The 12,039-nt window shown below is 34.6% G+C and overlaps 1 pseudogene; it reads right to left on the bottom strand.

The window, feature by feature from the left end:
- Positions 1-857: 857 nt before the first annotated feature.
- Positions 858-3,425, bottom strand: LOC107832279 (berberine bridge enzyme-like 26; annotated as a pseudogene).
- Between the last annotated feature and the right edge of the window lie 8,614 nt (positions 3,426-12,039).

Here is a 12,039-nt window from a genome sequence, read left to right as displayed (position 1 = left end):
TCGCTCACCTATTTTGTTGTATTTGTCCCATAACATTAACTTTCTGGCCCACTTATGTTAATAAAAATTATAATTATTTATTATGAGGCAATTTCTTATTGGCTCCGTTTAAAATCTCACCCATATCCATTTAATAACTCATCCACGACCAAAAATTTTAGCCCGATCGAAAAATAGTTTTACCCAGCTAAACGCACATAAAGAATGAAAAAACATGGAAAAATGACGATGACTGCTGAAAATAATATATGAAAAGTAATAGCAATAGTAGAGTTTGATTAATTGGTTTTACTTGATTACCTTTTTGTAAAGCAGTGGCACAAATTTCACACTGCTGATAAACAAAATGTGCAAGTGATTTTCTTCCAAGAATTTATAATGTTCTTTCTCTCCATTGGATTCGATGTTTACTGTTCTTTTTATATATTCTGATTATAGAATGTAGGATATCAATCCTTTCAAAATGTTATTTGGGTTTTCATCAGGGAACAAACTAAAGGTGGTTTTGAGCGCACATATTGATTTAGAAATAAAAGGACTAAGTTTTTCTATACTAACTTCTGGGCATATAATCGTGCTGCAATTAAATTCCGAGGAATTGATGCAGATATCAAATTTACCCTTGTTATTAAAATGAATAATAATGAAAAGAGGATATCAAAATTAATATGGAATATAGGCATCTTATTTCTATAAATGATTCCGCTATAAGTTATTTCACGTTAAATTTGATACACAAAATATCGGAAATTACAACATAAACTGTACTGATATTACTTATACCACAACCAATATGCCAAGTAAACACAGCATAAAATAATGAAGAATTAACCCAAATTCATTCACCTCTCTTCCTATTACATCGGACCGGCAACAAAGGGTGGAATACTTTGTTCATTTCTAAAGAAATTTGAAAGATCCACCTTATTTTTCACTTGAATCAATCTATCAAAGTTATTTTTAAAATACTTAATCCCCCAAACTTTAGCTTGTATTATCGTTCATGTTATTGATTCCAATATCAAGATCCCTATAATTCACATAAGCAGCTCTCGGAAACTTAGAAACTAAAGGAGCCATATATTCATAAAGCCTTCTTATCCAACTTATGTGCTTTTCTGCTTCTTCTTTTACTTTTTCAACCCAACCTACACTGTATTGAATTTCGCATAAATTTCCAGCTCTATGTGGGAATGGAAGTTTCTCTGAAATCTCATCTTGGTTGACTAAGTCAAATATCCCTTCTAGTTCTCTTTCTGAGATTGGCTTTTGCATACAGTCTGATTTTACCTTAAAATAATGGGCTGAAGGACGACCTCTATTTATTAGAACATTAAGAGATTCTCCTCTTGAGAACCCTCCAAAATATAAAGTAGACTCAATCCAGCTCATCTCAATACAATCTTCTCTTGTTAATCCTAATTCAGGGAAGCTTTCTTGCATTATAACAAGTAATTGGTCGATTCCACCTAAGAATATGGAGTTGAATGAAGCTATGACGACGTTCTTTTTGTCTTTGCGGATTAAAATTTTAATGAATAGATCTTGATGGAGCTTTGGTAAGGTATATTGCCATTTGTGCACTAGTTTTATGGCATTTTGTTCTTACAAGGTTTTGTCAATAGTGAAGACTGTTACCTTATCAGGAACGTCAACCAATTTGATTTTCCATGCAAGAACAAGTCCAAAGGTATTGCCTTCACCTCCTCTTATAGCCCAAAAGAGATCTTCCCCCATTGACTATCAAGAATTTTTCCATTCGCGTCTATTAAGCGTGCATCTATAACATTATATGCTGCGAGACTAGGGCTGCTTATCGGGCGGATTGGGCGGTTAATTACTCTTAACGGTTTGGCTTAATGGTTATCGGCTTTTAAATGTATTAATTCGCTAGCCACCCGATAAGATATCGGGCGGATTGGTATCGGTTTAGCTCTTATCGGGCAGTTATCGGGCGGTTTATCGGCCTAATTAAATCTATATTGCGTGCATTAATTATTTGTTGACCGCCTAGCATACAAATTCATAATAGGAAATTACACATTGAGTCCCGACAAACATGTCTGCTAACGCCTACATAAGAATGATGTAGTATGTCATGTGTTGTAGAGTGAAAAAAATAGAACACATTGTAGGCTAGATTACATTCCAAAGCGACTACATATGAGTCCAGACATACATGTATGTTAACGCCTACCATTAAATCCCAAAGCAGACTACATTACATGAGTCCAGACATACATATGTTTGTTAACGCCTAGCATACAAATTCAGAATAGGAAATTTCAGTCTATATTCAAAGTGAGTCCAGGATACATATTTCAAAATAATTAATCCATAAGTGAGCAGAATACACAGAAATGTTTGGCCTGCAGCTAACACCTAACAGAGCTTGAATTTATGCAGCTTCAAAGTTCAAACAACAACTTCAAATTTCTAACTTAAACTCTCAACCAGGCATTTCACGCTATATCATTAACCATACAAATAACACCGAGCAAAAGGCAGTTATGTATAGAAATAGGGATGGATTATAAGTAGTAAATAATTTACAGGAAACACAGATGCTCTATTTACCTAGAACATAATTCAAGACAGTACTATCGTCAATATTGTGGGATAAAAGTTGTGGCAACAATACTGTTGTTCTTCTATTAAACATAGACAGCAAGCATTAGTTTTAAAAAACAAAAGCAGAGGTGAACCATAGACAACAGCTTAAACAATCTTATAGTAGGGTGGGAGAATAAGCTAAGCAAATAGCTGGAAGAAGTGGAAGAGTTTTTGATATTTAATATATATATGGATAAAAACAAATTATATATATATATATATATTCTTAACATATATATTCTTAACGGGTTAACGGATTATCCGTTAAGAAAATTGAATAATCCGCCCCCAAACCGATAAGTCGTTAATAAAAAAATTTCAATCCGTTCTCCGTCCGTTAAACCGTTAACCCGATACCAATAAGCCATTAAGCTTCGGTTTCGATTCGGTTTTCGGTTTCGGTTCGATTTTGAACACCCCTGTGCGAGACCATATTTTCTAATCATAACCCCAGTCCCACCTCCACTAAAATGACCACCTACACCAACGGTTGGATACACCCCTGCGGGAAACCCTAGGGTTTTACTTTTCTCAGCAAATTTATAATAAAGTTCGCCAATACTGGATCCAGTATCAACCCAAGCAATTTTCTCATCAACATTGATAGTGATGTTTCTAAAGTTGATGAGATCAATTAAGACGAATGGAACATCGGATACATAAGAAAGGCCTTCATTATCATGCCCTCCACTTCGAACCCTAATGTGCATGCTAGTTTCCTTAGCACAAAGTATGACTTGTCGGATTTCAGATTCACTTATTGGGGTCACAATTACAAGAGGTTTAGGGGCTTTCGTCGAATTGAATCTTAGGTTCAATTATTCTTAATATTTAACTAATTAATATTGCATATGAACTAAAGATGTAGATGAAAGTGAAGATGTTAAGACAACCTTATCACAAGCGGATTCAAATGTGTTTGATGAATATGATGTGTTGGATATCCCATAAGCGTCATGGACGTTCTCTTGAATAGTTTGTTTTGGGTTTTGACTTTTAGTGAATGAAATATAGTCTTGTCTTTTACTTTTTTAGTGTTTATTGTGATATATTGGAACAATATAAAAAGTTATTAAGTTTTGCGAAATTTTTCCAATAATATATTTTGTAACTTTTAAATATTTATCTTTTTTTGGTTAGAACTTAAAGAAAAAATATAAAATTATATTTTAAAAAATGATGGGGCGGCCCGTGGGGGCCATGGCCTACATAGGGCTGGGGTGGGCTGACCATTATAAGGCTCATCAAAATGGTGGGCTAGCCCTGCCCAGCATATCAATTGCTAAAGGCCACATGGACTGGGCTGAACTAACCCGGCCCGACCCATATTGACAGCTCTACTAATATAGCTTAAAGATACAATTTTAATAGTATATGCTAAGATTTTATTCATCTAATTTTTCCCTTTGTTTTTTGTTTAATACAAACTGCGTGCCAATAACTATTTAGTCTCAGGCTTTTAATTTTGGTAAAAATGCTTTGCCAACCAAAGTTTCATGTAGATATTAGAACACCTTATTTTCCCCATTCCATTCGGATGCAAATAGCATTTGTTGCAAAACATCCAACTTTGGCACCATTAGTTATGAAAACTGAACGTCATCAACTTGAGGAGAGATATTGCTGGCTTACTCATATTTGTTTTTCCTATTTAAATAAATTCCGAAGAAAGCAAAAAATCAGAAATGTTGTGGTGTACAATTAATGACCTTTTTAGTGTAACTTTTTATCCTACCGGACATAGAGTTAAAAGCAAAGAACGAAAAAAATTAAATTTATCAAGAGTTACGGTTCTAAAAATATTGTATTACTTTCAAAGACAAAAATATTGATATTTGAAGTTAGTTCACTTCATAATTTATACATGATTGGATACTCCTTAGCACTGCCTAAACCCAAAGTAATACAAAGATTACAGTTAGTGATACCATAGTTTATCATGAATCCAAGAGAAAAGCAATGACATAAAAAAAATCACGTACTCTTCCTTGTACATTAAACGAAACAATATGGATGAGAGAATTATATAACTACGTATGAGATTTAGATGTATTTGTTCTTTTTGTCGCGTAAGGCAGTCCGATGCACGAATCATTCCATATTCACAGATGAACAAGTCCTTGTTGTTGCATAAGCAAAATGAAAAACTTGGTAGTTAATTGGGTTGTTCTGATTGAGTAGGACTCTTAGTTTTCGAGTAAACTTATTTATGACCTATTTCGCATGTCAAAGTTGTGACTTGAATCTTGGTAGTACTGCAAATTTTGCTAAGTAACCTGCTGCTAACTTAGCCTGATCAAGACACCAATAAGCACAATACGATAGTCATATCTGCATACTTATGTAGTATTATCTTATCTATATTATTTTTGTTAGACTTTATCTTTGTTATCTTCTTGTTATAAGGTTTATGGTAATGTTGGTTCATTTAATGGGCGGGTTAGATGTTATCACGATTGGAGTGAAATTTTTTATCGTGACACCTGCATGATGCAAAATCCTCCAGGATCTTTCCATATTTTAGTAACATAATTAACAGCCTTAAACACTAGAAAAGAGTCCAATTCAATTAGCAAGTTAAGAAAGCCATTCAATTTATAATCCACGGACTAAAACCTAACTTTTAGGTTAAATGTTTGTATGATAAAAGTCATGCATTGGCTAAAGTAGCTTAACTGAATTTTCAGCTAACCAAGGCGAATATACGTCATCCAATTATTCTTTTGAACTTTGTAATCTATTTTATCGCATGAAAATGCATACTTTAATTCAAGCGTGCACCTGATCCCCTTACAAATATAATAAATAAATAACTTATAAATTATATACACCGATAATGTAATATATTATTATATTGTTAGAGTAATTTAGTTTAAGACAATAAGCTACTAACCACCTTTTACTATGTTATTTAGGGGGAATTATTATTTAAATTTTGACGGGTTAAACCTTTAAACTTTTTAGCACTAAGAACTTATTGTACTTTTAAATTGTGGGTTCGAAATAGAGTATTTGTTAAAATTTTGTGGCATATATATACATAAACATAATAATAATAATAATAATAATAATAATAATAATAATAATATGTATATGTTATCTGACATAACATACAATTTATTGATATCTATATTAATTTTAAAAATTTAAAATTGTTATTTTAAAAAAAATTAATATGGTCTATCATACGTCATAATCTAAGAGTTTTGATAATTATTTCTTTTCAGTAGAACTACAAATCAGAACAATCAAAACAAAATAATTTGCCGTAAATAAATAAATATAAAATTTTTTAAAAAAAAAATTTCACAAAATGAGAGATGCATTACGAGGACTTTCCAGAGGGTTACCCATCCTAGTACCACTCAACCCGAAGCATGCTTCACGCTGGAGTTCTAATAGGATCTAGTGTGTTAGTGCTAGCATGATTGCATCTGTCATTCCTAACACTCTTAAATCTATCTCTTTTCGGCACAACTTTGAATCACAACGATCAGAATAAAATAATCTATTATTAATAAGTAAATGTGTAATTTAAATTGTCACGACCCAAAAATCTCACATATCGTGATAGCGCCTATCTCAATACTAGGCAAGCCGACAACCTCAATAAAATACAATATCTTTTAAGTTTGAAAGCATAATACTTGAATTCAATAGAAAGCCTCATAATTACAGATACAAAATCGCTCCCAAAACCCGATGTCACTGAGTACATGAGCATCTAAATGAATACAAAGTCTGACTGATAAAAATAATGTTCGAAAATATAGAATAGTACAATAACTAAAAGAAAGAGAGTCAAGGTCAGCGGATGCCAGATAGCTACCTTGATAGTCTCCAATTGATAGCACTCTGAAATCTAGCAGTCGCTGTGTCTGAAAGCACCTGGATCTGCACATGAGGTGTAGAGTATAGTATGAGTACAACCAACTCAATAAGTAACAAGACTAACCAATGGGCTGAAAGTAGTGACGAGCTCCGCAGGTACATTGCAGTATAGAAATAACGGTAAATAAATGTAGGCATGCTTTCAAGTTCAATAGTTAAACTCAGTACAAGTAAGATAGATCAATACTGCATGATATGAGCAATATGACATCTCAGTGGAAAACCTCGTGTACTCACGATCACTAATCACTCAGTCACTCGGTACTATTTATGGCCAATCCAGCCCAGGGATATTTCATTCCGTATATATATATACATTGACTGACAGTCAGTCACTAAGTACCGTATAAGAAAAATCCAGCCCTGGGGTAATTTATCCCCAAATACAAATGATTCGGACAAGATCCATGTCTAGGAAAATTCATCATAAATATAAATAAGTAAGGCAAATCCATACCCTGGGAAGTCCATCTCGTATATAAATCATCTACGCTCACAGTGGGGGGTGCAGACTCCGGAGGGGCTCCTTCAGCCTAAGCGTGATATAAGCCTATATGGCCTGCTGCAGGCGGGCAGCCCCGATTCATATAATAATAAAGCCTATAAGGCTTACTGCAGGCGGGCAGCCCCGTTCCATAACATAATAATATATATAAAGTCAATATGGCCTAGTGCAGACGGGCATCCCCTATCCCATAGCTATCCTCACAATGGATGAACATGACTGAGTATGAAATATATATTTTTAAAATAATTAAATTCAACAGCAACACAACCCTAGGGGTCCCAAAATATCGGCACGTAGCCTAAACATGATCTTTAATTAGAGTCTCAGCTCAATTTTCTAACACGCGGAGAATATTCGGATAATAAAAAAGATTCTTTAAATTTTAACTTCACAGAATTTATTTAAGTCATAATTTCTATGGTGCACGACCACACGCTCGTCACCTAACATGTGCGTCACCTTCAAACAATTGATATAACACCAAATTCGGGGATTCATACCCTCATAACCAAGCTTAGAAGTGTTACTTACCTCAAACCGTGTAATTTCTTACTCCTCTATGCCCTTGCCTTGCGAATTGGTCTTTGAACGCCTCGAATCTAGTCACAATTAATTCGATTAAGTCAATACAAATTATTGGAATTAATTCCATATGAAAATACTAATTTTTTAATAAAATCTAAAATTTCACCCGTGGAGCCCACGTGTCGGAACCTGATAAAAGTTACAAAATTCTAAAACCCATTCAACCACGAGTCTAACCATACAAATTTTATCAAAATTTTAAATTAAACCAAAAAGGTTTTCTAAATTTTTTAAATTAATTCATCCATTAAATATTAAAAACAATTATGGATTCGGATAATTTGACCAATATTGAGTTAAGAATACTTACCCCGTTATTTTTCTTGAAAATCTCCCAAAAATTGCCTCTTTCCGAGCTCCAATTCGTCAAAAATGAAATCGTCCCATTTTCAGAACTTAGACTTTCTATCGAGACCTTTCTTCTTCGCGAACGCGACAGGTCCCTTGCGTTCGCGAAGCACAAAATTGTGTTGTCCAAAAATTTTCCTTCACGAACACGAGTCATAGCTCGTGAACGCGATGCTTTACCAAGCGAACCTTCAAGAACGCGGCCTAAACTTCACGAATGCGAAGGCAAAAATTCTCACAAGCCAGTTTCCCCTTCGCGAATGCGATGCCCAATCGTGAACGCGTAGCCTCACCTCCTTGCCTTATGCGAATGCGTAGCCTCACCTCCTTGCCTTATGCGAATGCGAGACCCAAGTTGCGTACGCGATGAACAACCTCGCCTGCCTTCTGTTCCTCTTCGCGAACGCGAAAAAGGAAACCATGTGCAGACATCAGAAAAATTCCAGCAGCATTTCAAGTTAAAATATTTATCCGTTAACTATCCGAAACTCACCCGAGGCCCCCGGGACCTCAACCAAATACACCAACAAGTTCTAAAATATCATACGAACTTAGTCGAAACCTCAATTGACATCAAACAACGCTAAAACTATGAATCATACCCCAATTCAAGCCTAATGAAACTAAGAATTTTTAACTTTTACATTCAACGCTGAAACCTATCAAATCAAGTCCGATTGACCTCAAATTTTGCACACAAGTCATAAATGACATAACGGACCTATTCAAATTTTCAGAGTTGAATTCCGGCCCCGATATCAAAAAGTCAACCCCCGGTCAAACTTCCAAACTTAAATTTTTATTTTAGCCATTTCAAGCTTAATTTAACTACGGACTTCTAAATAATTTTTCGGACAGGCTCCTAAGTCCAAAATCACCATACAGACCTATTGAAATCATCAAAATTCTATTACGGGGTCGTTTACACATAAGTCAACATCCGGTCAACCTTTTCAACTTAAATTTTTATCTTTTAGACTAAGTGTCTCAATTCATTTCGAAACCTCACCGGACCCGAACTAATTACCCCGACAAGTCACACAACAACTGTAAAGCACAAATTGAGCAGTAAATAGGGGAATGAGGCTGAAATACTTAAAACGACCAGTTGGGTCGTTACATAAATAAAGAAAAAGAGTTTTCATAAAATGAGGAATGCAACACGGGGACTTTGCAGGGGGTCACATCATATTATCACTCAAATCGAAACATGCGTTACGCTCAAGCTGTGATAAAATCTCGAGCTTTAGTGATGATATGATCGCATTCGTTATCTCTAGATTTTTAAACTTATTTCTTTTTTGCAGTACGACGAATCAGAACGATCAAAACAAAATAATCTATCCTCAATAAATAAATATGAAATTTAAATAAACAAAAACAACAAGTTTTCACAAAATGAGGGATGCAACACGAAGACTCTTCAGGGATCATCTATCCTAATACTACTCTAACTGAAGCACGCTTTACTTTAGAGTTCTGATAGAATTCATAGCATTCTTAAACTTATCTCTTTTTGGCAGAACGACAAATCAAAACGATTAAAATAAAATAATCTACCGTTAATAAATAATTTTAAATTTTAAATTAATAAAAAAGAGAGGTTCCACAAAATGAGGGATGCAACAGGAGAACTTTCTAGGGTGTCACCCATCCTAGTACTAGTAAATCTAAGTACGCTTTACGATTGGAGTTCTAATAGGACCTACTACGTTCATGCTGGTATGATTGCATCTGTCATTCTTGTGCTCTTAAACTTATCTCTTTTCGGCAGAACTTTAAATCACAACGATCAAACAACTTAATCTAATGTTAATAAATAAATATAAAATTTAAATAAACAGAAACAAAAGAGTTTTATAAAATGAGAGTTTCAATACGAGGACTTTGTAGGAGGTTACCCATTTTAGAACTACTCAAAGGAAGCACGCTTTACATTGGAGTTGTGATATGATATAGTGCGTTAGTGATGGTATGATCGCATTCGCCATTGCTAGATTTTGTGAACTTATCTCGTTTCGGTAAAATTACAAATCAAAAAGATCAAAACAAAATAATCTACCGTTAATAAATAAATATGAAAATAATAAATAAAAACCAAAAGAGTTCTCATAAAATGAGGAATGCAATACGAGGATTTTCCAGCAAGTCATCCATCCTAGTATTACTCTAACCGAATAAACACAACCCAAACTGAAGATCATCAAATAATAATAAAATAAGAATAAAATTTTTAATACAAATTACCCCAAAAACTGGTGATACAAGTCGTAAGCATTTAAGAAATAAAATACAATACTAGTATGAGAAAAATACATTACTTGTTTTGAGAAACATAAACAGAAATACAAGATCTAAACTGCGATGAATAAAATGACAGCTAATAACCAGAACGTTGGCGTGTTTGTCCTTATCAGTACATGGTATATAACCCGGCGTGTGTTCTCATCATGATCCTATAGAAATTCTCACCGACCAACCAAGCTACTGAGCAAACCACTACAAAAAATGTAGTGGTTGAATTTCACCAACTCATCCAATAGTCGAAAGAAATAGTAATGCTTTTCTATGGTCCAACATATGGGTGAATCATAAATGTATTAGAATACTGACTCAATTTAGCCTCTGTACTAATACCTTGTTTAGTCAAGAATCATAAAAATCCATAAATGTGTCCAACTCGAGGTTGAATTCCTTACTTGTACATATTAGTTTGAGTTGAAAATATATACTTGAGCTTGCCGTCAGTCGGGAACAAAGCATGCACGTGAAGGGGATAAGCATAAGTGGTTATATCTGATATTCTCTAAACGAAAAGGTTGCATAATTGATAAGGAGTATGACTCCTTACTTGAAGAGAAATGTATCCTAGATAAGGAAAGAGTTAGAGATTGAAGTTAACTAGAACTCTTCCACCAAGAAAGAGTAAAGCATTGGAATTCTAGTTAATCCTTATCCTAATAACTCTATATATTTCAGTTGTGTTCTCTTTTACAGTGACGCACAACGCTGAAGTTAAGCAAGAATTAAGGGCAAAATAACAAGTCATTTTGTAAGTAATTCCTGTGTGTTTCAAGAGTGCGAACCTGAGGCTACATGAACCAAATAGAAGAACTAGTTTCATGTGCCTGTCTTTTATTCTAGTTCAAGTGTAGTAGGGCTTTTGAGTTGTACCTTTCAGTTTTCCTAGAAAACAATTGTCTTAGGTACTTGTGTTGTATTGTTCAAGTTAGAATTAACTTGAAGCTGTCACAACTCACAACCCCAATTTCCCTTTGTAGGATGTCGTTATGGCACCTAGTCACTAAAACTAGGTAAGCCTAACACTTACTGAAATAAATGATAAAATGTAACTAAAAACAACTATTAAGCATGAAATTGAAATTTTCATAGTAAACCAATACTCCCAAGTGCAATACCATACCTAAAACCTGTAGTACAAGTCATAAGCTCTACTAAATTTACTAGGACAAATCTTCTAAGTGCAATTGTTCCGGAATAGTAATAGACAGTACAAGTACAAAATTAAAAGGTGACTCGAAGGCATGCGAACGCGACGGCAGCTATACCTTGATTCTCCACAGCAAAATCCGAACAGCTAGCTAGTGATCAACCAACCCCGAAGTATCTGGATCTGCACCAAAATGTGCAGAAAGCATAGCATGAGTATACCACAGTGGCACCCAGTAAGTATCAAGACTAACCTCGGTGGAGTAATGACGAGGGACAATCAAGACACCTACTAGACTTAACAACTTGTACAAGTATGAATGTGAAACTAATAGGGAAACAATGTCAATATCAAACTAAGCATGGTAAAGATAACAAATCTATACTCGCAATAGGACACTAGAAACAACAACTAACAACAGGGAGCAACAGGTAGTAATGTGGTGAAGTAAGTTGAACACAGTTTAAGTCCGATGAAACCAAGTAAAGAAAATAAGTAACAACTCAATAAGAGCAACCGCTTCCACACAAGATTTGTTCAAGGATTTCCCCTGAGGTACTTCGCCTCATAGTCACATTTCACGGGTCCCAATTTGTGAACCCTATTCACTTGTCATCTTGTACCCATATTACAATTCATTACC

This window comes from Nicotiana tabacum, chromosome 13 (assembly GCF_000715075.1).
Source record: "Nicotiana tabacum cultivar K326 chromosome 13, ASM71507v2, whole genome shotgun sequence".
NCBI lineage: Eukaryota > Viridiplantae > Streptophyta > Magnoliopsida > Solanales > Solanaceae > Nicotiana > Nicotiana tabacum.
This window is presented reverse-complemented; position numbering and strand designations above follow the sequence as displayed.